Source organism: Narcine bancroftii, chromosome 7, assembly GCF_036971445.1.
Source record: "Narcine bancroftii isolate sNarBan1 chromosome 7, sNarBan1.hap1, whole genome shotgun sequence".
Lineage (NCBI taxonomy): Eukaryota > Metazoa > Chordata > Chondrichthyes > Torpediniformes > Narcinidae > Narcine > Narcine bancroftii.
Window position 1 is genome coordinate 10,134,960 of NC_091475.1, and position 24,294 is coordinate 10,159,253.

A 24,294-nucleotide genomic window follows, 5' to 3' on the forward strand; every position below is an offset into this window, starting at 1 on the left:
CATGCAGCACACCATTAGATTAATTATAGAGGACACTCCAGCCGAACATCCAAAGCCATTATTAACACATGCTGATGTGAAATCAAAACCAATTACATCGTTAAGTCTTAATGCTTTGCGCTACTTAACTTTATGTTGCCCCCGTTCTTCAATGACAGACCTCTTTAATTGTATTTCATTACGATTAGACCTCCACTTCTAGATACCTATAATGCTTCAATATATTTCTTCCCATTTTATTACTATTACCCTCTTAGATCACTTATGGTTTTTACACAGCTGCTGTGTAATGGGAAATTTTTGCAAAATCCCCGCATCGCAAGCTGTGTAAAAAGTTCGGAACGGAAATGAGTGACTCATTCCCGTTCCGATATTTTTCCTGCAACAGCCCGAGACATAACTGAACAGCGGGCAGTCCACAACAATGGGCTAAATGAATAGAATGGCATCGACACTGTACGATGCATGCAGGGTCTATGTCCCGGTCGACACTGACCCACGTCCGGCCGACAGTATTACCACAACTCAGGTATTTAGTGTAAATGTCTTTCCTGTGTGAACAGCCACTCCAGAAGGGAAGTGTGAAAATTATCAATAGGAATTTATCGCAGCGGCTGTGGAAAAACCATAATAAACTACTGCGACACCACAAAAGATCAGACTGAACTATTGAAATACCACTTCTTGCACCAATGAACCGTGAATATTTATTATATATCTATCTTTTATACTTATCTCTTTTCATAGAGAATGATTTAATATATAGCATTGGAGTTATTTTTGCTTACAAAAGTGTCTTTTTGGCTGCAGCAAATAAGAATTCCAGTGCGTATGTATATTGTACTTTTGAGTATGACAATAAACTCATTACCACTATCATTAGAACTTGTTCAAGATCCAAATGTTTTCTTGCCTTGAGAAAGTAATTCTTTACCATATGGAAGATAATCTGCCAATATTATGTATTGGAGAGTTTCCAGGAGTGAGGAAAGTCAGTACAATCTGTTTCTCATCAGTAGATGAGGTTTGCGGAGCAGCATATTTAAGTATTCTACAACTATTTAGGCACTTAGTGCGAAGAACTAGGAAGGAGGACCAAATCAAGGAACCAAAAGATAATCAATAATATATTCAGAAAGGAAGACAGGGGAAAGATTTTTTTTTAATTTAAGGACTGGTAAGAACGTGGAATATATTAAGTGACAAAGCTCTCCACTGGCCAGCGTGACAGAGGTGCACCAAAGAAAAGTATAAGGACTGCCTAAAGAAATCTCTTGGTGCCTGCCACATTGACCACCGCCAGTGGGCTGATATCGCCTCAAACCGTGCATCTTGGCGCCTCACAGTTCGGCGGGCAGCAACCTCCTTTGAAGAAGACCGCAGAGCCCACCTCACTGACAAAAGGCAAAGGAGGAAAAACCCAACACCCAATCCCAACCCACCAATTTTCCCCTGCAACCGCTGCAACCGTGTCTGCCTGTCCCGCATCGGACTTGTCAGCCACAAACGAGCCTGCAGCTGACGTGGACATTTACCCCCTCCATAAATCTTCGTCCGCGAAGCCAAGCCAAAGAAGAAGATCATCCGTGCATTTAAGGAGATGCTAGATAGCTCCAAAGTGTGATGCAGATAGGGCTTCAATGGAAGCTCTACAACCACTTAAAAGTCCATCTGCAAAGTTCTCTTCAGTGATTATATCCTCATTTTTCAAAACCTCCACAAATTGCTCTCTGCAGTTTCAAGTGTCTGATTAATAAAATATCCAGCAAGATTTTATGTCTGGGATGGTAAACGACTTTGATGAGTTATTTTGGGATTCCTTTTAATTGTGTGCACTTTGCAGAAATGTTCACAAAACCACTTAATCCCCTACTAAAATGATTTAATTGGAACCTGCAGTTGTGAACTTTTGTGAGTTTTGCAGAGGTCCAAGGAATATATCCCTGAAATAAGTTACTCTGTTATGTGTAACCTCCTCAAAAGTATTTTGAAATTTCATACAGGACATCTCACAGGGAATGAAGTGATCACAAAGAAATAAACTGGCAGGACCATAAACTAACTTAAAACACTGAAAACTTTAAAATCGTGTTATTCAAAGTTCAAGGTTCAAATTTCGTGTCAGAGTACATACCTGGCAGCACATATAACCCTGAGATTTGTTTTCCTGTGGGTCAGGCAGAATTACTACTTAACTAACTCTACTCAAGTAGAAAATTATGTATACAAAAGAAGAAATGTGAACAAACTGACTGTGCAATACAGAAAAATAAATATTTAGTAATAAATAATGTGCAAAGTAAGCCCTTAAATGAGTATCTGATTCAAAACAGAACACTACAGGCCCTTTGGCCTTCAGGATGTTGTGCCAACCCATATATTTCTTAATAAAACGTACTAAACCCTCCCAACCCATAACCTTTATTTCCATCCATTTGCCTCTCTACGAATCTCTTAAATGTTTTAGCCTCCACCACCATCCAGATATTCAAGGCATTCCAGACACCCGCCACTCTGTGTTAAAAACTTACCCTGGTTTCTTGACTAAACTTCCCTCTCTTCTCTTTGTACATATGTCCTCTGGTGTTTTGTATTCCTGCCCTTGGAGGAAAAAAAGTACTAACTGTCAATCTTATTTACACCTCTCAGAATCTTGTAGACCTCTATTAAGTCTCCTCACATCCTTCTACACTCAAAAGGGAGCGAGAAGTCCCAGTTCTGTTAACCTTGCCTCATAAGATTTATTTTCCAATCCAGGCAACGTCCTGGTAAACTCCTCTGCGCCCTCCCACAGCTTCTAAATCCTTCCTATAATGAGGTGACCAGAAAGGAGCGCAATACTCCAAATGTGGTCTCACCTAGAATTTGTAGAGTTGCAACATGACCTCTCAACTCTTGAAATAAATCCCCCTATTAATGAAGCCCATCATTCCACAGGCCTTCTTAACTATCCTATCAACCTGCGGGGGGCAACCTTGAGGGATGTTTGGATTTGGACCCCAAGGTCCTTCTGTTATCCACACTCTTCAGTTAATGACCATTAACCCTGTACTCAACCTTCTGGTTTGTCCTTCCAAAATGCATCACCTCACACTTACCTAGATTGACCTCCATCTGCCACTTTCCCATCCAACTCTGCATCGTGTCTATATCCTTTTGTAACCTACAACAACCTTCAGCACCATCCACAACTCCTCCTCCAACTTTCATATTGTCCGCAAACTTTGGGTCAGTTCTATATTTTTTTGAATCACAAAGAGCAGGGGTCCCAGGATAGATTTGAGTTTATGTTGAGGAGTCTGATGGTGGAGGGGTAGCAACTGTTCCTGAATCTGGTGTTTCCAGTCTTGTGGCACCTAGACCTCTTTCCTGATGTCAGCAGTGAGAACAGTGCATGTCCTGGATGGTGTGGATCATTGTTGATTGCTGATGCTCTCCAATGACAACGTTCCATGTCGATTTTCTTGATGGTGCGGAGAGTTTTGCCTCTGATGTACTGGGCTGTGTTTACTACTTTTTGCAGGAGTATTGGTTCCCTCAAGCCAGCTGGTCAGCCCACTTTCCACTACACATCCGTGGTAGTTGCCAAGGTTTCCAATGTCAAACCAAACCTCCACAAACTCTTGAGGAAATAGAGGTGCTGCTGCTCTTTCTTCACAATGACATTAGTATGTTGGGTCTAGGAAAGGTACCTCAAGATGAGTGACTCCCGGGAGTTTTAAATTTGTTCACTCACTCCACCTCTGATTCCCTCAATTATCACTCGATTGCACACCTCTGGTTCTTGCTTCTCAAAGTTGACAATCATCCCCCTGGTTTTGGTGACACTGAGTGAGAGGTTGTTGTTAGTACACCATTCAGCCAATTTTTCAATCTCCCTCCTGCTAAATCAATCTTAGTTACTGGTTTGGAACTGTTTAGAATATGTGCAGCAAAGAGGTATGGACTTGCTGCTCCAAAAGGTGTGTTTCTATGCAACATTATGATTCTGTTACATTTTCTTTCCAGGGCAATGCCAAGATCACTGCAATCTTTGCACTAGATTCCCTCGAGGAACTATCATGTCAGGCCCCAAGGATTGATCCGCCCCATTTGCCTCAAAACAGCAGGCACCTCCTCCTCCTCCTCTATCGACTCTGTCTCTGTCTCCCAAGTAAATACAGATGCAAAAATTCCATTTATGATCTCCCCAGTTCTTTTGATTCTAATGTGTAGATGGCCACTGTCATCTTCAAGAAGGTTAATTTTGTCCCTTGCTACCCTTTAGCTGTTAATATAGCTGTGAAAGCCCTTGGGATTTTCCTTCACTCTCTGCCAGAGCAACCCCATGCCTTCTTTAGCCCTCCTGATTTCTTTAAGTGTTTTTTTTCTAATTTATTATTCTCCTCAAGTACTTTATTCTTGCTGCTGATAACCTTTAACCAGTGCATCAATATCTCTCAAAAACAAAGTATTGCCTTGAATTCTGACAGGAATGTACAAACGCTTTACTCTCAAAGTTCTCTCTGAAGCATCCCCACTTCCTATGCACACTTTGCCAGAAAACAACCTGTCCCAAACCACACTTACCAGATTCCTTCTGCTACCATCAAAATTGGCCTTTCTCCAATTTAGAATCTCAATCCGAGGACCATGCTTCCATCACCAGTCCTGACTTGTTCACTGATAGGAAATCGGTATTGCAGTCTCTCTAGTTGAGAGCTCTCTACGCTGATAAAGGAAACCTCCCTGAATGGATTTGACAAAATCAAAACCATCCAGCCCTTTTATGGTATGGGACTCCCAGCCAATATGTGGAAAGTTATAATTCACCTACCATCTCAACCATATGAATTTTGTGCAACTTTCTGATCTCTCCCTACAAATTTGCTCCTCCAAATCCCACTGACTATTGAGTGGTCTATGATTTAATCCCATTAATGTTGTTATCGCTTTCTCTTTCCTCAGTTCTATCCATATATCCTTCACAGACAAGCACTCTAGTCTGTCCAGTCTGAGCACTGCCATGATATTTCCCCTGACCAGCAACATAACCCGTCCCCCTTTCATCCTTTACACTCTATCACATCTAAAACAACGGTACCCCTGAACATTAATCTTCCAGTCCTGCCCCTCCTCCAAGCAAGTCTCACTGCTGACCACAATGTCATAATTCCACATGCTAGACCAGTGGTTCTCAACCTTTTTCTTTCATCTCACAGACCACTTAAGTAATCCCTATGCTATCAGTGCTCTGTGATTAGTAAGGGATCGCTTAAGGTGGTATGTGAATGGGAATGGAAGGTTGAGAATCACTGCTCTAGACCCAATAGTTACTGAAATATTTTGCTTGAGAAAAATTGTCATTGGCTCATTTCCTTTGGAGTTAGGAAATCGTGCACATAATGAGTCAATGAGGTACCATTAAAATAATGGTTTTCAAACTTTTTCTTTCCACTCACATACCACCTTAAGCAATCCCTTACTAATCACATAGCACCTATGGTATAGGGAATACTCAAAGTGGTATGTGAGTGGAAAGAAAAATGTTGAGAACCACTGCTCTAGAGCCTAGAGTCTAGGCTCTCCTGCCTTTCCTACAATACTCCTTACATTGAAATAGATGCAATGCAGAACATTATTCCCACCATGCTCAACCTTTCGGTCTTTGCCTACAGGCTTAGCAATGTCTTCCCCCCACCCCCCCACCCCACCTCCCCACAGCCATTCAACTATCTGCTTTGCATCTGGTTCCCATCTCCCTGCAACTCTGGTTTAAACCCGCTGGAGTAGCACATGCAAACCTTTCCACAAGGATATTTGGCCCCCCCCTCCAGTTCAGATACAACCCATCTTGACGATCTTCCCTGGAAGAGAGCCCAATGATCCAAAAATCTGGTTCCCCTCTTGCAGCATATCATTAGCCATGTAGCACCCAACTCTCTCCACTTTGCAAGAATTCCTTACCTTTCCTAACCTCATCATTGATCCCCATATGAACCATGACCTCTGGCTGCTCACCTTCCTATTTGAGAATGCTGTGGACTTGATCCAAGACATCACTGATTCTGGTACTCAGGAGGGAACATGCCATCTAGGAGTCTTGATCTCATCCAGAGAACCTCCTATCTGTTCCCCTAATCATTACATCTAATATCACTACAGCTTGCCTCTTCTCCCCCATCCCCCTACCCTTGTGTTAAAGGGCCAGACTCCCTGCCAGAGATCACACCACTGTGGTTTATCCCTGTTCCCCTCCCCCCACCTCCCCATACAATCCAAGATAGTATACTGTAAGTGTTATTGAGGGAAATGCCCACAGGGATTCCCTGCACTGACTGCCTATTCCCTTTCCTGATGGTCACGCAGTTACCTGCCTCCTTGGTGTGACTGCCTCCCTGTAACTATTATCCATCACCCTCTCAGACCCCTGAATAACACTGAACAACTCATATTTTCAAAAGTTTACTTCCTGAAGAAAATGGGGATTACGATAGACAACTTCAAGCTGAACACAATTTCAGATTTGCTGAATCACGAAGGAGGTTGGAGAAACATTAAATTAACTTTTATTGAATTAGCATGTTGAATTGCATAATGACGCTGACACGTTGCGATAGTTCAACTGACCTAAAAACGTTTTGCTGCTGATTTTCATTTGTACTCAGCATCTGATGCCTCTCATGTCAGTGTCCAACAATAGTCGGCCAGCATTGATGGATTCCAGTTAACCTGATACCGCTTTTCCATGGTCGCAATGTCCTGGTGAAACCCTTCACCATGTTCATCACTGACTGCACCAAGATCAGCAGGGAAGAAGTGCAAGTGCGAATGCAGAAAATGAATTTTCAATGACGTTTCAATTTATGGTTTTGCAGGCTTGTAGACTTAAAATACGACTCACAAAAAATTAATTATATCTAAAAGTCATGATAGCAAAGTTTTAAGGTGACTTTCGTGAACAGCAGCCCAAAAATCCATAAAATACACCCAAAAATGTATAGCAAGCAAAATCTTCATTCTAATCTGGAGTTCATTCAGCTACAGTTCCAGTTTCCTGGCATGCTTGGTAAGTTGGATCCTCTTCTTACAGGTATAGTCATCAGAGACCATGAAGGCTTCCCTGATTTCCTATATGCAAAAGGTTGATGGAGCAAATGGGACAGATTAGCTAATGGCCAGTCCCACTGTCACCATGACCATCATGACACAGGTGAACCAGATACTTTAATGGTCTCTTACTTGGACAAGATGTATTGTCAGGGTTTGGAATTTTCTTCAGCTTTTCCTCCTGATAAAACAGGGTCCTTTTTGTGATGAGGTCATACTCCAAACATAATGTTAAGGGACTCCTCCTTCATTGCTGATCACACTTTGCCAGAGGGCTATTTCCCTTCCTACTCTGGTGTTCGGGACTGCAGATACTTTAATGTTCACATGGATGCATTGAGTGAGACACCACAGACACAAAACTGCAAGTTCAAAGAAGGTTGTGAGTACACTTACTTCTGGAGGAATAAAATGGAAGCCTCAATATCAAGAGTGAGTTATGTCAGTGTCTTAGGGACTCCTGGAAATAACAAGCACTTACTGACCTTTGCTTCATCCTAACCTGAAACCAATGTGCAATGTTCATCCACCATGGAAGATTCAAACTTCTGGTTGAACCTTGAAAATGCCCTGGCCTAAAAGAGAGTTGACGTTGACAAGACATCTGCTATTATTACTTTGAAGGTGCAGCAAGATACTGCCTGAAAAATCATTCCTCTTGGCGTTCAACTCTCCCTGCTGTTGGACATCTCTGCAGGAGCTCATCAGAGCAAGGCCATCTTCATCTGCCTTATCAATGAACTTCAGTCAGAAGTCAGAAGTGGGAATGTTTACTTACAATGCTCAATTCAAGCATTCACAGCAAGATTTGAGCAACATTCAGACAAGGGGCAATAAGTTGCTTGTCAAGTAAATTTCACACAGACAAAAACCGCCTGACACTGACCATCTTCAACAATAGAGAGTCAAACAAACTACCTTTGATGTCCACTGGCATTACCAACAAGAGATTAAGAGGGAATTCCACATATTAGGGCCCTAGTTTAGAGGTCAAAAATCAGTCTGTTACAGATATCAAAGAGTTATACTGTAAATTAGTTGAAGGTGACACACCTTTTTTCATGTTGTACTTTCATGTCTTATTTAATTTGTTCAGATACCTGCTTTAAATGAGAACAAGCTTGTAATCACTATACCAATCATTCCCATTAAACTTGTTCCACGGTGTGTCTCTCTACAGAGCCAAGCAGCAATGTATGCCCTAGGCAGGAACTCAACATTCAGCTGAGTGAATGTTAACTGAAAGTACCATATGTTAATGCTTGGTGACTTCAAACAGCAGATTCGAACATGAATGCATTTATCAGCTAATGGTGACTGGAATTAGTTTGTAAATTAGTTTTTTCTTGTTTGTGTTTTGTTTTTGGCAGCCTCGCACATATTGGCTCAAATCTGTGTCACTTGTTCTGCATGTGTATCAGGTCTAAATGTTATTAAGCAAGGACAAAGCCCTCAGGTAGCCCCCTGTGGCTTTAGCGGTTTGGGATGTTGGACTCCCACTGGGACTAACAAGGCACCCTGCTATGGAACCATCCAAGGTCAATGCTGGGTTTGTAGGCATCTGCAGACAGCACAAGCCCTGTCCCACCCCTGTGGTCATTGTTGCCTTCCACTGACCAGCTGCTGGTGATCGCTAGGTCAAAACAAAACGGGCATAGAAGCTCCATTCACCCAAGATTAAATGCCTGAAATGAGCCACACCTTTGAACAATTGCATCCTACAAGAGGAACAGCATTCAATAGCTGTGGGGCCCCACTGATCAATGCTCAAGTAAGGTGCAGCCTACAAAGCATTTCACACCCCCAGACCTTACACGACAGTTCAACTGCTCAAGCTCCAAGATCCAATATTCCCTTCAGTGTAACACACACGCACATTAGTTGCAAGCTGCTCAGCAAAAAATAAAATGACAAGACTTTAATTGGCAGAAATCTTTTTTACATTTGAGCAATACATCTTGCAGGGGACGCTTAACACTTCTCTAACCTAATGGGTCTCGCATCTTATGAAATGCATTTCGGTTAACATTCAGTCAAACTTTAGATCCAAACATTCCAGAAATGAAGGATCTGTTAATTCTGAAGCAGCTTTTGCATAACATTAACTGACTGCACAAAGGAAAGAACTGAGACATTATATTTCTGGTTGCCAGAATTAATGGGAATAAACATTTAATATTATGAAGCCGCTGTTGCGATCACTTGATATTTCATTTCTTGGAAGAGTAAACTGGTTACGGCCTCAATGATTACAACAGGAAATACAATTGATAAGTACAAAATATAAATGGAACTAATGACAGGCAGTTGAGCTGTGGCAAAGGAAGCTCAGATTTTTTAGAATTTAGTCTTGATTGGCTTTGGCATGTTAAAAAGATATATGATTGTCATTACAACCATTAGTTAGAAAAACTATCTTAACATGTTTAATATTAGGATAGATGATCTTGTTGATTGGTCCACTGTGCCTCAAATACTTTATTTTCGAGTCTTCCACGTAACAGGCAAAAGTATTCATCATATAATGGGATGAGGAACGTCGATAATTTTTGTGCATTTTCACAAAAAATTAACTATTTGGCCATTTTTTGTTGGTTCAGAATGAATTAACTCATGTGGAAACTTACCTTCAGTTGCAAGGGATATAATTTGCTTTTTTCCTCCTGTATTTAAAAGGAATTCACTGAAAAACTATCCTTTCCTTCTTTCACCAAATAAAATAAGAATAACTTGCATGTAGGCACATTTTAAAAAATATCAAAATTGAACAATATTTCTGAGGGAAGTGTGGTTTACAGGATTTACTCCATTTATTCTTTCTCCAAAGTACAGAAAAAAAAAATTAATTAAAGTTGCACAAGGCATTGGGAAAAAATTGAAAACTCGCACCATCAAACTACATCCACTTTTAACAGATGTTTTATTTGGTGGAATTAAATGGATTAGAGTTAGATATACATGTTACTGTTAAGAAAACCCAAGTCTTCTGGAAATTACAGCTCAGAATGATAACAATCCCAGTTTCATCTGCGACATAGCAGATTAATCAGACCCTTCAGAAATTGTTAAGAAAGGGGGGAAAAAAATCTGTTGTCAGATTTGGGTGTTTATCGGCTACATTTTAGGCACTTGACCTGATGTTATGGACACCTAATCCGTTGATCTGCATGCTGGGGGCCTTGTGAGGCTCAGACTCCGAATACACATGAAATTGGCTGGCGTACTTGTGCTAATACATAGAGGCCTCAGCACATTGTCTATCCCAAATGCAATTCCACTCACAAAACTGATGGCGAACATGAAATGCGAGGCTGGGTTTTCTGAATCATCCAGCTAATGAAACAGTCTGTGGCCATTATACAAGCTCTGCAGTGAGAGGCTTTTCAGCCCTCACACCACAGAGTTTCTAAAGGTTAAAGTTGTTGAAATGGAAGCCACAAAAGAATAAATAGTTTGATGTTGTCAGCTAAGACTGTACAAACCAATTGGCACACAAACAGTTACAGCATGTGTCCTCTTATGGCTCTAAATCCAGGTTACTTAAATCCACTGATTTGTAATTACAAATTATCCTGGACTATAGAAGTTTGCAAGTGAATGCAAGCCAAACAAAAAAAAAGGGGAGGAAAAAGAAAGATAATTTTTCTTGGATTTAGTTCACCACAAAATACAATGCTACACTGGTGCTTTGTCCAGAGAAATAATTCAACATCTTCATAACACCAAGTCATCAATTCTAACATAATTTTAGAATAGAATTTAACCATTTCTGAACAATAAAACAATGGTTCTTGGGGAAGGGAATATATTATGATGCCTACTCTGTTCCCTCTAAGCTGTGAGTGTGTACGCGCGCACATGTTTTGCAACTCGCGCACAAAGAAAATTAATGTACACACAATAATGCAGCAATTAATAATTATGCTTAATGAAAATAATCTCTTAGCCAACTATTTCTGTTAACTAGTTCGTCCATTTTTCAAATACCACATTTGCACATCACTAATTTGTGCCACCTCACTTTTCCTGTTCCGGTTTGTAGAGCTGCAGCACGACTACAGCCATGTTTACAAAGATCTGTTTCAAATTCACTGGATAGATAGCTTATTGAGTTTTTATTGAAAAAACATATTGATTCACTATGTCGAATTCACTGTTGACTTTTATAAATCGTCTTTATGTTCATTTCGAAGGAAGGTTTCCTGAGGATGAGGTACAAGAATGGTCAGCTTTTGATTTCTCCATAATTGCAGATAGTGACTTCACATTTGGCGATAAACATTTAATGCCTTATGTCTAAAATATCAAGATTTTCTAGATGAAAATACTGTAATAGTTAGTGAATGATTTCAAATTTTCCATGCAAGAAAAAAATAAATCCAAACTTATTTCAAACCTTGCTCAAATGATGGCATTTGTACTTCAAAATGAACAGTTTTGCAACCTTGCAAAGTCGATGGATATTGGGGGGACCTTTCTCGTGTCTAGTGTGGACTGTGAGCGAGGTTTTAGCTTAATGAATCAACTCAAAAACAAGCTGAGAAACCGTTTAGGTGAATGTCATTTGGATATGCTAATAAGAATCAAAAGCTAGCATTTGGATGGAAGTTCTATTAGTCTAGATAGAGTTTACAAAGAATGAGTAAGTACCAAAGACAGGAGAGAGAACAAAATAACTAATAGCAGAACTGCTATTCTGTGCAGTTTTATATTAAATATTTTGTAAACCTACATAAACCATGCTATGTGTGAAGATTTTCACATTAAGCATCTGGATAGTTGGTCAACTAGTTTTGATTTAACCATTTCCAGCAACTTTAATAGCAATAATCTGTGAATTGATGAATATTATTGTTATTAATGTATTTTGACATTGCATCACATAAAAATAAATACTCATTGATCTTTTATTTAATGTAACAACCAAACTGAACAAAGTAGTTCAAAGTATAGAATAAAATCTTAACTAAGGACATTACTTCGTAGAATGCAGTCACACTTGTATTATATTAAAACATGCCAATATAGTTTTATTAGCCATGAGAGATAGGCTGTGCCAAAATGATCTTGAAACAATTTCAAGTTTACATTTACACAAGCATTCAATGCGCACGTACTTTTGTCACAGGACATTTTTTTGGACCACAAAAGATTTTTTGTGCACTGACGACTAAAAATTAGAGGCTAATTGGATGGCTATTTTGCCACAGCATAAAGACCAACAAATATTTTGGATAAATGAAATATATAGAATTCCATACCAATAATTGTATTTACAATTTCAAGTATGACTCAATATTTTTTAAATTAACCTTTTATGTTTCCTTTGCTGGTTCATTCCAGATTTGTGCACTTGTTACTTGGAGATGTTTTTATAATCTGGAATCATTTTTCACAGAGTCCATGAACCTTTGCAAACCATGTGAAATGAAGAAAAGTATAAATGTTTGGTTTGTAAATTTTCCCTCATGCTATTACTGGATAACAGGATCACCAAGACGAAGAAATAAATTGAACAAAATTGGCATACAGCAGATGCTCGAATAATTCAGCAGGTCATGCAGCGATGCAGATTAAAGGAAAAGGGTCTTCACGTTTGGCATAGTGGTTAGTACAAAGCCTTTACAGCACCAGCGATCAGGACCTGGGTTCAGTCGGTAAGGAGTTTATATGTTCTCCACATATCTGTGTGTTTTTTCTCCAGGGGCTCTGGTTTCCTCCCACTGTTCGAAATGTACCGGGGGTGTATGTTAATTGGGTGTAAATTGGATGGCACGGACTCGTGGGCCAAAATGGCCTGTTATTGTGCTGTATGTATGTTATGAATATTTTAATTTTAGTTCAATGAAGGGTAATAAAACAGAAATGTTAACAGTTTCTCCCTTCAAAGATGCTGTTTGAGCTGCTGAGGAATTATTTCAATGTAGTCTGGGTACCACCTCTAAAATTAAGATCAGTATTTACTCCAGTATTATCATTCACAAAGATTAAAGAAACAATTGTAAAATTATAAGATTTCTTTGAGTAAATGAGTAGATAGATCCAAAGAATGGAGGATAGGTCTTATTGCCAGTGAACAGTGGCTTTTTGCCTAAAGCTAAATGGTCAGTTAGGTCATGTTAAACCATTCATAATCTTTGTTTTAAAAAAAGGTTTTATACCTTGATGAAGGGCTCAAACCTGAAACGTTGATTATATATCTTTATCTTTGCTTTATATAGTGTACTGAGCCTGCTAAGTTTCTCCAGCATTGTGTTTTTACTTTGTGGTGAACTGCTCTACACTCAGTTATCTGGCTCTCCCACTTGCTGTGCCTGTACCTGTGACTCCTCCCTCTTGAGCCTGTCTAAAGGCTCCAACACCATAAACCCTCCCCAGAAAACCTGGGTCACAGCACAAAATTCCTTAGAGTTTATTGTAATTAAAAGACTGTTATTCTGTAACTCCAGTCTTTCGAGTTATTGATAATGCATCATACTTCAATCACACTGTCTGTAGACATTCATGTTTTACACCTCGTACTCTATATGCATTTCTATTTCGAATAAGTCTGCGAGAACAATTTAATTTTAAATGTAAACATTCTTTTCTTTTCTTTCTTTGGCTTGGCTTTGCGGACGAAGATTTATGGAGGGGTATGTCCACGTCTGCTGCAAGCTCGTTGGTGACTGACAAGCCCGATGTGGGACAGGCAGGCACGGTTGCAGCGGTTGCAAGGGAAAATTGGTTGGTTGGGGTTGGGTGTTGGGTTTTTCCTCCTTTGTCTTTTGTCAGTGCAGTGCTTTTGTCAGTGCGGTGTAAACAAACATCATGGTAACAGGACCTTCTTGCTGTCTCACTACCCCAACTAACCTACAACCCCAATATGTTTTGAAGACTTGGGCCATGAATTATTTCTCTGCTCATCAATTGTGCATTTTTTTCAAAATATTTTATTTACAAATTTAATGATTACATTATTCAAAAATTATACATGTGGTAAATAACTCCCCCACCCGCCACACACACACATACACACGCACACCCTCCCACCTCCCCTCCCCCCAAAACCCCTAGAAAGAAAAAACGGAAAATAGAAAAATAGACCGGAAAATGCCAAAGGAGTAGAGGATCTGTATCATAAAGTCTAATATTGGAGGTTACCAAAAGATCAGGTCTTCAGAGAGTCTATAAAACATGCAAATCCACCTTTCGTAAATATGGGTGCCATATTTTCCAAAATACACGATATTTATTTTGTAAACTACAAGTAATTGTCTCAAGTGGTATATAGTTACAAAGTTCTGCATGCCATCTTTTCATGCCTAAAATCTGTTACTGACTTCCATGTTATTGCTATACATTTCTGAGAAATTGGTGAGGCAATTTGTACATTTTTGTGTAAAGCATTGACAGTAATGCTCCTGCACCCAAAAGTTTTTCCAGAGAGTCACGAATCTGTGGAATTTTCCACCCTTTGAAGCAGTGGAGGTGACCTCAGTAAATACATTTAAGGCAAGGTTGGATAGATTTTTACATAGTAAGGGGAATTAAGGGATATGGGGGAAATGGCAAGTAGGTGGAGATGAGCCTATCATCAGATCAGCCATGATGTCATTGAACGGCAGAGCAGGCTCGACGGGCGGATGGACGACTTCTGCTCCTATTTATTATGTTCTTGTATTCTTGAAATAATGAGGAGCCAGTTTATCAAAACAGCTTCATCAAACTCCCTGATCAGACATGATTCAAGGGTAACATGTAAAGATGATGCTGAATGTTGTATGTGCTCCAACAAAAGAACTGGTTCATGGTAAGACCCATAGACAGTCACTTGAGAGTTAGAGTAATTGGTTCCTTGGTTGTACTTCTAGGTCAGTTCAGGCTGAATAATCTTAAACATTAAATAAAAACTATCTGAAAATCCAGTGCAAATAGATTAGTGACTATTTTCCCTTGATAGGTAATATTTTCCTGCAGTATTTTAAGTTTAATTTTTCTGACAAAATTGAATGGTGCAGTATTTCCTGCTGACAATTTAGATGCAACAATAGTTATGGTAGATGAGAGCAGAAAGTAGCCAAGAGGTATTGAGTGAACAGGACAATCCCAAAGGAATTTAGTGTGAGGAAGTATGAGATCATTGTCTAAATACTTCATAAAAACAGACCATGCTGGAGATGCTAGACAGGCAGCATCTGGAGGAAGAGAAACTGATGTAATGTTTCAGATCAAAGATCTATTTTCCTTCAAAATGGAGAGGAGCTAGGAAATATGGAGTTCAATGTTTTAAGGGTCCAATTAAAGATTCGTGCAGGTAGATGCTGGGAGGTATGCAATGTGCTGAATAACCTGTTCCTGTGCTGTATGTCTTCATGACTGAAACAATAATCCAAAACCCTTGGGTCACATATTAATTGCTTCATTCTTCCTCGTGTGTGATATAGAGTGTGTGTTGGTCTCTCTATGGGTGTGTGTGCGTGTGTGTGTGCAAACCAGTAGTATAATCTTGGCCGGTATCTAGAATTCAATGGAATACCACAGTTGTGTAAAGCTCTAGCTAAAACACACCTGGAAATTGTTCTGTTCAGAGAGGGAGGAAATTAAGGAAGTTTCACTGGAATGAAACTGGGGCTAAGGGCAGTCAGTGATGAAGGTTGTCAGTCTGAAGCATTGACTCAGTTCCTCTCTTCACCAAAGTTGCTTGCTCCGCTGAGTATTTCCATCATGCCCCATTTTGATTTCTCCTGACATTAAGCTTGGCAGATCGAACAGCACAACCAGTACTATGTCCACTGCATGGAATCAGTCACAGAGTTGGGTAATACAGACACAGGACCTTTGTCCATAAACCTCTCAACCTTTCCGATACATGAACCTGTCTAAATATCTTATAAATGTTACAATTCTCCCTATCTGGCAGCTTGTTCCATTTACCCACCATCCTCTGTGTGAAGAAAATGCCCTTCAGCTCCCTTCAAAATCTAATGCACACTCCAGCTCCCAGTGCTCCACTCCAGTGTGTTTAAGTAGACAGCACAGATAGCTGTGATTACATAAATAATAAATGTAATGACAATATTGTTTATTAAGAATGAATTTTAAACATTTGAGCCAGAATCCACAGGGAATGAATCTGCCTCTATGAAAATTACCATGCACACACACTATCTCCCTGCAGAAGAAGTGAGTTATCTTAGTTCAGATGTGGAACTGAGGACCAAGGCTTAAGGATTCAAGTAAATGTAAACCTAAAGCATCAATTCACCTGTTCATTCCACAGTTATCAGCCAGCAAGCTAAGGTCACACAAGTACTAAGAAGATATTTTCACAGATGGATTGGCTATTTCACAAGCCTGTCCCTAATCTTTCCACATCCAATTAAACTTATGAATTTTGGTCTCTTGTCAAAAATATCAACACATATATATGTTGTTCTACTGGAGAGATAACACATAAAAGTCTCGTGTTCTGAGCATGTTTTGTTCACTCGAGAGAAAATTATCTAATATCTGTGGGCTCTGAGGTATTTTTCTAGTGTTGGGCACACACCTCATGACGTCACAATTCACACAACCCCCTTTTCCTCCCGTGCTGACATTTATTGAATCTCACTAAAACCAGTAGGCCAATCCTCCACTTATGTGGCTAATGGCGTGATTTAGAGGGACACTCTGCCATCAGTGGATTTCATGTTATCCTGCTGTCCTCAACTGTTATGTTTATACTGAAACCAATCAGATCCCTGACTAAAAAGAACCATGGAGTAGGCCTAAAATTATTTGAAACTGAATTTACACCCAAAACCATGGGACAGAGTGGTTCCTGATGGAAACACACTCAGTTACTGCAGTTTCAGCACCAAAATTCCTTCTAAGTTTTAGTAGTCAGTATGTGGAAAAATCTTACGTTGTGCAAATTTTTTTTCCCCTGTGACAAGAGTATGTGTGCCCTGACGGCTTGTGCAAATGTAAACTTGATATTGTTTCAAGATAATTTTGGCACAGTCTCTCTCATGGCTAATAAATCTGTATTGTCATGTTTTAATGATTAACTACTTGTTTAAACGACTAATTAGTAAACAGAAACAGTTTGCTAAGAGATTATTTTCACGAAGTATAATTATTAATTACTATATTATTTTAGGTCATTAACCTTTTGTGCACACCTTCATTTCCTTTGTGCGATGGTTGCAAAATGTGGGTGCATGCGCAAACACACATGGCTGAGAGAGAAGAGTGCTGAGCACCAATCTGAGAAGTGTGGAAGTCCACGTCCAATTTCTGCAGCTGGTGCTTCAACTGTCTTCAGTGGTATGCATCGTAACATGACCTTCATTGTGAGGATGTGAGTTTAATTGGATGCTTCTCCATTCATGCCAATGTCACAACTTGGAAAACAAATGTGTACCTTCTGCAGACTCTTCAGCAGGTCCAAGCAGGACACTCAACCTTCCTGACACAAAAGACCACCTTCTTGGCATGTATCTCATATAATATTACAGCTTGGAAACTGACAATTCTGCCACAACATCTTGGCCACCTAGTGGGCACCGATCTGTATTGATCCCATCTTCCATTTTTTGGCCCATAGCCTTCCATGCCTAGGTGATTTGTGGTCATACAGACATTTCTTAAATACCTTCTCCAACTCTGCTTTCACCACTATCTCAGACAGTATATTCTAGATACACACCATCTGAAAAAGGTTCCCCCTCAGATCCTCTCTAACACACTGGCCAGGACATGTGTGCCACACAACAGCAACACTACTGTTACCATGGAAGACATAGTTGCAGGAATGGGAAGACAGCTCTGATATTTACTCAAAGGTATATTCAAGTTAAGACCATGCAGGCAATAGATTCAGTGTGTTGGGGGTCAGGGAGCCTTCCTCTATTGGATGTACCTGGCAGGAGATGGGTAATGTGGTATTTCCCCCTTATGTGGCCCTCCCCACTCAAGTAAGAGATGTATTCATCTATTTAATTTCTTTGCAGAAAACAGAGAGAGTAAACTGCACACCATTGAGCACAGATGTCACAGACTATTTTGGTAATTGGACCAGATTTATAATCAGAACAGATGGGACTGCAAAGCTGCATGTGAGAGATTCTTAGGGTGGGGTGGTTGTGCAGCAGTTACTGATAAAACCTAGGGACCTAGATTTGATCCCAAACTCAGGTGCTGTCTGTGAGGAGTTTGCATGGGGGTTTCTGCCACGTGCTCCAGTTTCCTTCCACATCCCAATGGGTTAAAGTGATCAATGCAAATTAATCCTTGGAGCAAACAAATGGCAAAAGAACCAAGGAGGAGTTCATCAACATGTGAGAGAAAATAATCTCCAGGGTTACAGGAGAATAAAAGGAGGAATGGGACTGAAGGAATTTCTTTGCTGGGAGTTGCCCTGAATCCAATGGGCTGAAAGGCCTCCTATATTTTAATGTAATTAAGAAAGTCAGCACCTTGCCCCTAGTTGATTGTTGGTGTGAACTATTGGTGGTAATGATTAGAGAACAAAGTCCCCTGCAAATTATGCCAACCTCACCTACCTGACCAGGAGATGAGGCTGTAGATGTAGAGTTGTGGCATCACACCGGTTTCCTTCTTTTTCTGACTCAGTCACTGGGACTTCTACGTGCTCATCCTCTAGCACTGCCTACTGCCCTCTATTGGTGCATACAGCGGCAGATGATAAAATCTCCAACATAGTTGTTACACACTACAGGGGTCCTGCACTGATGGGGGATAATTGAATTTTCCGATTACCAGTGACCTTTTCCACAGCAATTCTTTTTCCTGCAACTGCTCTCATTGTGGTGGCATTCAGCTGCCAGAGTGGAGGAGAAGTCAGGGAGATAGAGGGTAGTCCTTGTCCCCCAGAATTCAATGCCTTGGGAAGCAGTGGCCTCTGGCAGCAGATGAAGGCATCAAAGGATCTTGCCAGAGACATGGCATTGACCATGAGGAAATTCTTCTTATGACCCATCACTAGCTGTGAAGACAGGTCTTGCAACAAAGAGCAAGAATGTTCCAGAAAATATCTACATATTTTCCTCCATTATCCACTAATTGAATGTCTCCATCAATATTTCTGTCTATTTTTGATAGTGGATAGAGAAAAAAAATGCACAAATGAACTCAACATCAAAACTAAGAGTGAAACCAATTAGTTCTAAAATCCTGAGCTATAACTGTAAAATGATAGGCCAAAAATGCTATATGGATGAGCTTTATTTAAGACAATGTTATAAATTTAATGCAATAGTAAAGAGAAAATAAAGCTTGACTCTATATTTTTGATTCTTTAAAATATTTATTATTATTTATTTCAGTTTAATGTGTTTCATAGAGGTTCCTACTCAATGAACCGTTTTAATCATTTTATATATATTTTTAAACATACATATTTGATGGGGTTTTTCTTTTAAATTCACACCAAAGGATTTAAAACAAATTTAAATGGCTGCACAAATCCAGCAGGGATAGTTCTTCCTGTTCTAACCAATAAGCCAATCATTAAGTTAGTCAACCTTTAAATGATCATGGAACTGAAGCTAATCCAATTGGTTATAGCATCCGGTAAACCATCTGGGATACTGGATGGCACTTTCACAAATACTTTAAGAAAGGCCGTTTTTAAAGGCGAGCACCCAGGGATCACAATTTGCGTCCTGGTCTTAAACATTTGATAAAAATTCAACATGTTGCAAGCCATCGCTCCGACAGAAAGGGTTAGCTGTAAAAGGTCAAAGATTTATTACCTCCGACCTTCAATTCTTCCCATCACTGCACCTGAAGCTTTTGGACTTTAGATGTCAGTGCCAAATAGGTTTAAGAGAAAATAACCCATGGACGCAAATTCAAAAGACAACATAGCATAAATATATCTCTTATCGTGCAAGAAATAAAATTATAATCTATGGAATGCTGTCTCTCAAGCTTTATTGCTGAAACCCCAGTGAAATTGAGACTTTACTTACATTAAAGTGGTGAAGACATTAAAGCAGATAGTTGTAACATCCACAAATTCCACAAGTGTTTGCATCGTGACACGTGGTGTCAGTTTCTTATGCCTCGTCTTGACAAGATTACCTCTGTGAACAAACAGCATGAAAGCAATGTTCAGATCTTTTAATTTGTGAGATTATTGAATTTCAGCAATTACAAACATGACAAAGTCACAGAAGAAGCACATGAATGTAGGTTATTCTGATTACGGAGGAGAAAATTCCATTTTACTCATTGCAAATTCATAATGTGCATAAGATTATCATTATCAACAAAATGGAGCAGATGATCTATTAAATTCTTGTTCTATTTCAGGTTTTTAAAGAATTAAAATTCAGGAATATTTACTATCTTAAGTCACAGTCCCAGCCTGTCATACTTTAAACCTGTTCTATCCCATGGATGTATCAGTACCATGGACAGCATCCACAAAAGCTTTTGCCACAAAATAGATCAATGGATTTTAAAATGTCAAATAAGCATTTTTGCAATTATCCACACATGCACCTATATAAACATATGCACACTTAAATCTCTGTACACAAATATATTATTATATTATGCAAACACATTCACATCTGCTTATATGCCCTCAGAAACATGAACACATTCAATCAACAAAACTTAAAAGCATACAATTATACAAAATTATATTATTTAGAAATAGAATAAATATTAGATTGCTGTCATGTTAAAAAAAAAGATTTTATCAAATTGAATCAACAATATTGTTAGTTCTTTGGTTTGAAGACAATATCAACTACAATAATGTAGAAAACAATAATTTTCAAGTCATATTTTGAATTATTGACTATTTACTTAAATAACACTAGACAATGAAGACTTTTCTTCCTGAACACTTTTGGGTGTATGTTATGGATTTTGGGCTGATCATGAATATCACCTTAAAATATTCCTATCACATACCGTTGTTTAGATATAACCTATCTTTTTAATTTCCTGTCATAATTAACATCTATTTCAAGCATACAAAACCATAAAGTGTGATCATGGAAAAGCTGAATCAGGGCAACTAGAATCCATCAATGCTGGTCAACTATTGTTGGACATTGATAGCAGAGGCATCAGATGCTAAGTATAAGGGAAAATCAGCGGCAAACATTTTTCAGTCAGTTGAACTAATGCAATGTGTCAGCATCATTATCTGATTAAACCTGCTACTTTCAATAATGTTAATGTTTCTCCATCTTGCGTGATTCAGCATGTTCATTATCTTCATGTTCAGCTTGAAGCTATCACGACCCCCTTTTTTCAGGAAGCGAACCTGAAAAAAATGTCGTCTGATATAATCTAACCAAAACCTGCAAGGCATGTGGTCCACAGCAGAAACCAATTTTATAAGTAATCATTTTTATTTTCAGATTATTTTTGAAATGCAGAAAAAGATAATTTAAAGGATTTACAGTTAAACTGATGTAATGAATAGGGTAAAATTGAAACAATTAGTAAAGTAACTGCTTGGTGAAATGGGGATGGTTGAAGGTGATTGGAAAAAAGGAGAGAAGGTGGTGGCCTGGTTGGAAGAGCTGCCAAGGGCAAGATACAAAAGCTGATCATGGAGATGGCTGATAATGGTTAGTATTAGAGGACCAATAGATGCAAGATCCTAGCAGAAAGGGGTCGTGGAGGAAGAGAGCATTTAATCAAAGAAAGATTTAAAGACTGAAGCAAAGATTTAATGAGGCACGAGGAAGCAACAGATGTGGGAAAGAAAGGAGAAATGAGACGTTTGAGGCCTTGCCTGAGTGTAAACATGAGGCATGGCATTCTCAATATCTTTTTTAGAATCAGAATACCTAACAAGTGAGGACATAAAGACATGGTTTAGGATTTTAGTTGCAGCCAGAAAAAATGTTAAAGGTTAAAAAGTGCAGATTGAGTAATGACATGGATATCAAAATGTTCAATTCAGTTTTGAAAGTTTAGCCAAAAACTCTAAACTAGCAGAATTGACTGACAATGCCACTTTGAAAGAAAATACAATCAACATATTTAGGTTATCAGAAAACCCAAAAGGAAGCCTTGGTCTTGATAACCTTAAGATGAAGCAAGGTGAATGCCGGTGTCCAAATGGACAGTGCCTCTGGGGTGATTTGGTAACATTGGAGATTATCAGAGAACATGTAAATTTTCACCTTTGCCTAAAGGAGATATAAAGGAGGAATAAAATCAAACTTTGCCCATACTTCAGCGTGATATTAAAATTTTAAAATGAAAGAGAGGAGATTAGCTATGAAAGCCTTAGGAAAGTGGGAGAAAAGGGAGGGGTTGTCATACATTTAAGAAGTATGTATGGAGGAACTGACAACAATGCTGTTGAACTGAACTGAAAAGAATACAGGAAGTTTAATATCCATGATTTTTAAAAATTATTATCTTCCTTTTGGATATCAGTTCATTGAAGTGAACTGTCTTACAGCAAACATCATCAGACCTTTTTGAATAAAAGTTATAAAGAATTAGTGTTTTGAACTAATGCTTCTGGTAAATGTTCTTTTTTAACTGATTAATTCAATATCACATAATCATAGACATTTACAAAACACTAGGAGGTCATATCTCACAAACGAGCTAACTAGCCAAAACCCAACTTCAGGTCCTGACCCATAGTTCTGCAGATAATGGCCCTTCATTTGCAAACACAGATACTTTCTGGAAATTATGATGTTTGCTTTTATCAGCCTTTCTGGATACACATCACTCTCTAGCTGAACTTTATCCCTTTTGCACATTTTCCATCACCTGACCTATTGTTCATTTCTTCCTGCAGACTAAAGTCTTCCTCACTGTTAATTTTTCTAACTTCTTTATCATATCGCCATATTTAATTCAAATGATTAGAATATCCTGTCAAGTGCAAGGGAGCTGTAATAAGCCCTTTAGAACTGCTTTGGTAACAGCCTTCCAGTCACAAAGATACCTTTTGCTTCCTGCCATTAAGCATTTTTGGATAGAATTTCCCCCTCCACCTTTTGGCTGGGTCACTGGAATAGCTTAGACATTCAAGGTTCAAGATTCCAGGTTCCTTTATTGTCATGTAATAAAAACAGTGCAATGTTACATGGAATTTGTTTTAGTCTGCCATAAGGCAGACACATTCGCCATTGACAGAAATTGCCTGAAGCGTCTCTTAACGTCAGAGAAAGAGAAGCAAAGAGAGTCACCTCAGAGCCGCCATGTCCATGGATTCACCTCCAGTGCACCCGCAGCCACACAGAATCCAGTCCAAACCATCAACAGCCCAAGCTCCAGAGATGAACCTCTGACACAATCAGGAAACCTTCAGTGCCTTGCTGACGAAGATGGAATCAACCTTTGGCAGGAGCAGAACAAGTGGTCAAAGGTTGTTTGCCCATGTATTATGCTGTAATGGAAAATAAATTTGAGCAGGTATTTAATGATCTGCTGGTCCACTGTTGCCCATTTTGTAAAATTACCACTTTAGAACAACAACCATTAATCCAGAGGGAAAATAATCAGATGACTGATTTGAATTCATCTGTGAACCCAGCTGCCCCATTCCATAGCTGAGCTCCATCAATCAGGTGAATTAAACTAACAAATAATGCAACAAATTTAATTTGTAAGTATGTTAATAACATATGTGTAATTGATTTATTGAATAATAAGGGAGGGGGTCTACAACATGGATATAATGATAAAGTCACAATTTTGTGTTATCTTTGTTTTATTTTATTTTATTTTTTTCACACTATGAACCATATTAACCAAAATACACACAAACATTTCCCTCTTGAATATACACAGTGTCATTTTCTCCCCTTTTCCCCCCACCCTTCCCTCCCTCCTTCCCACCCCTCTCCAAACCCACTAAACATTCAATATATACAATGCAATAAATCCATTAAACCATGTCATCACAGAATGAAAATAAACAAGAAAATTGTGTCATCTCCTTTTACACATTGGGTCAGTTCATTTCGTCTTCTTCTCATTCTATCATTTTAGGGGGTGGAGGTCCATGGTAGGCCCTCTCTGTTATGTTCCATGTACGGTTCCCAAATTTGATCGAATACTGTGTCTTTATTTTTTAAGTTATAGGTTATTTTTTTCCAATGGAATACATTTATTCATTTCTATGTACTATTGCTGTACTCTCAGGCTATCTTCTGATTTCCAGGTTGACATTATACATTATTTTGCTACAGCTAAGGCTATCATAATAAATCTTTT

At 39.0% G+C, this 24,294-nt stretch overlaps 1 long non-coding RNA gene across 1 annotated transcript in view; it reads right to left on the reverse strand.

Moving 5' to 3' along the window:
- The window catches only part of LOC138739768 (uncharacterized), a 103,738-nt gene extending 80,300 nt beyond the window's left edge, over nt 1-23,438 (reverse strand). The window contains exons 1-2 of the long non-coding RNA XR_011342404.1: nt 23,265-23,438; nt 20,052-20,165 (exon numbers count right to left, since the gene is read on the reverse strand). This is a non-coding gene — a long non-coding RNA (uncharacterized lncRNA). The remainder of the gene's footprint in view (nt 1-20,051; nt 20,166-23,264) is intronic.
- Between the last annotated feature and the right edge of the window lie 856 nt (nt 23,439-24,294).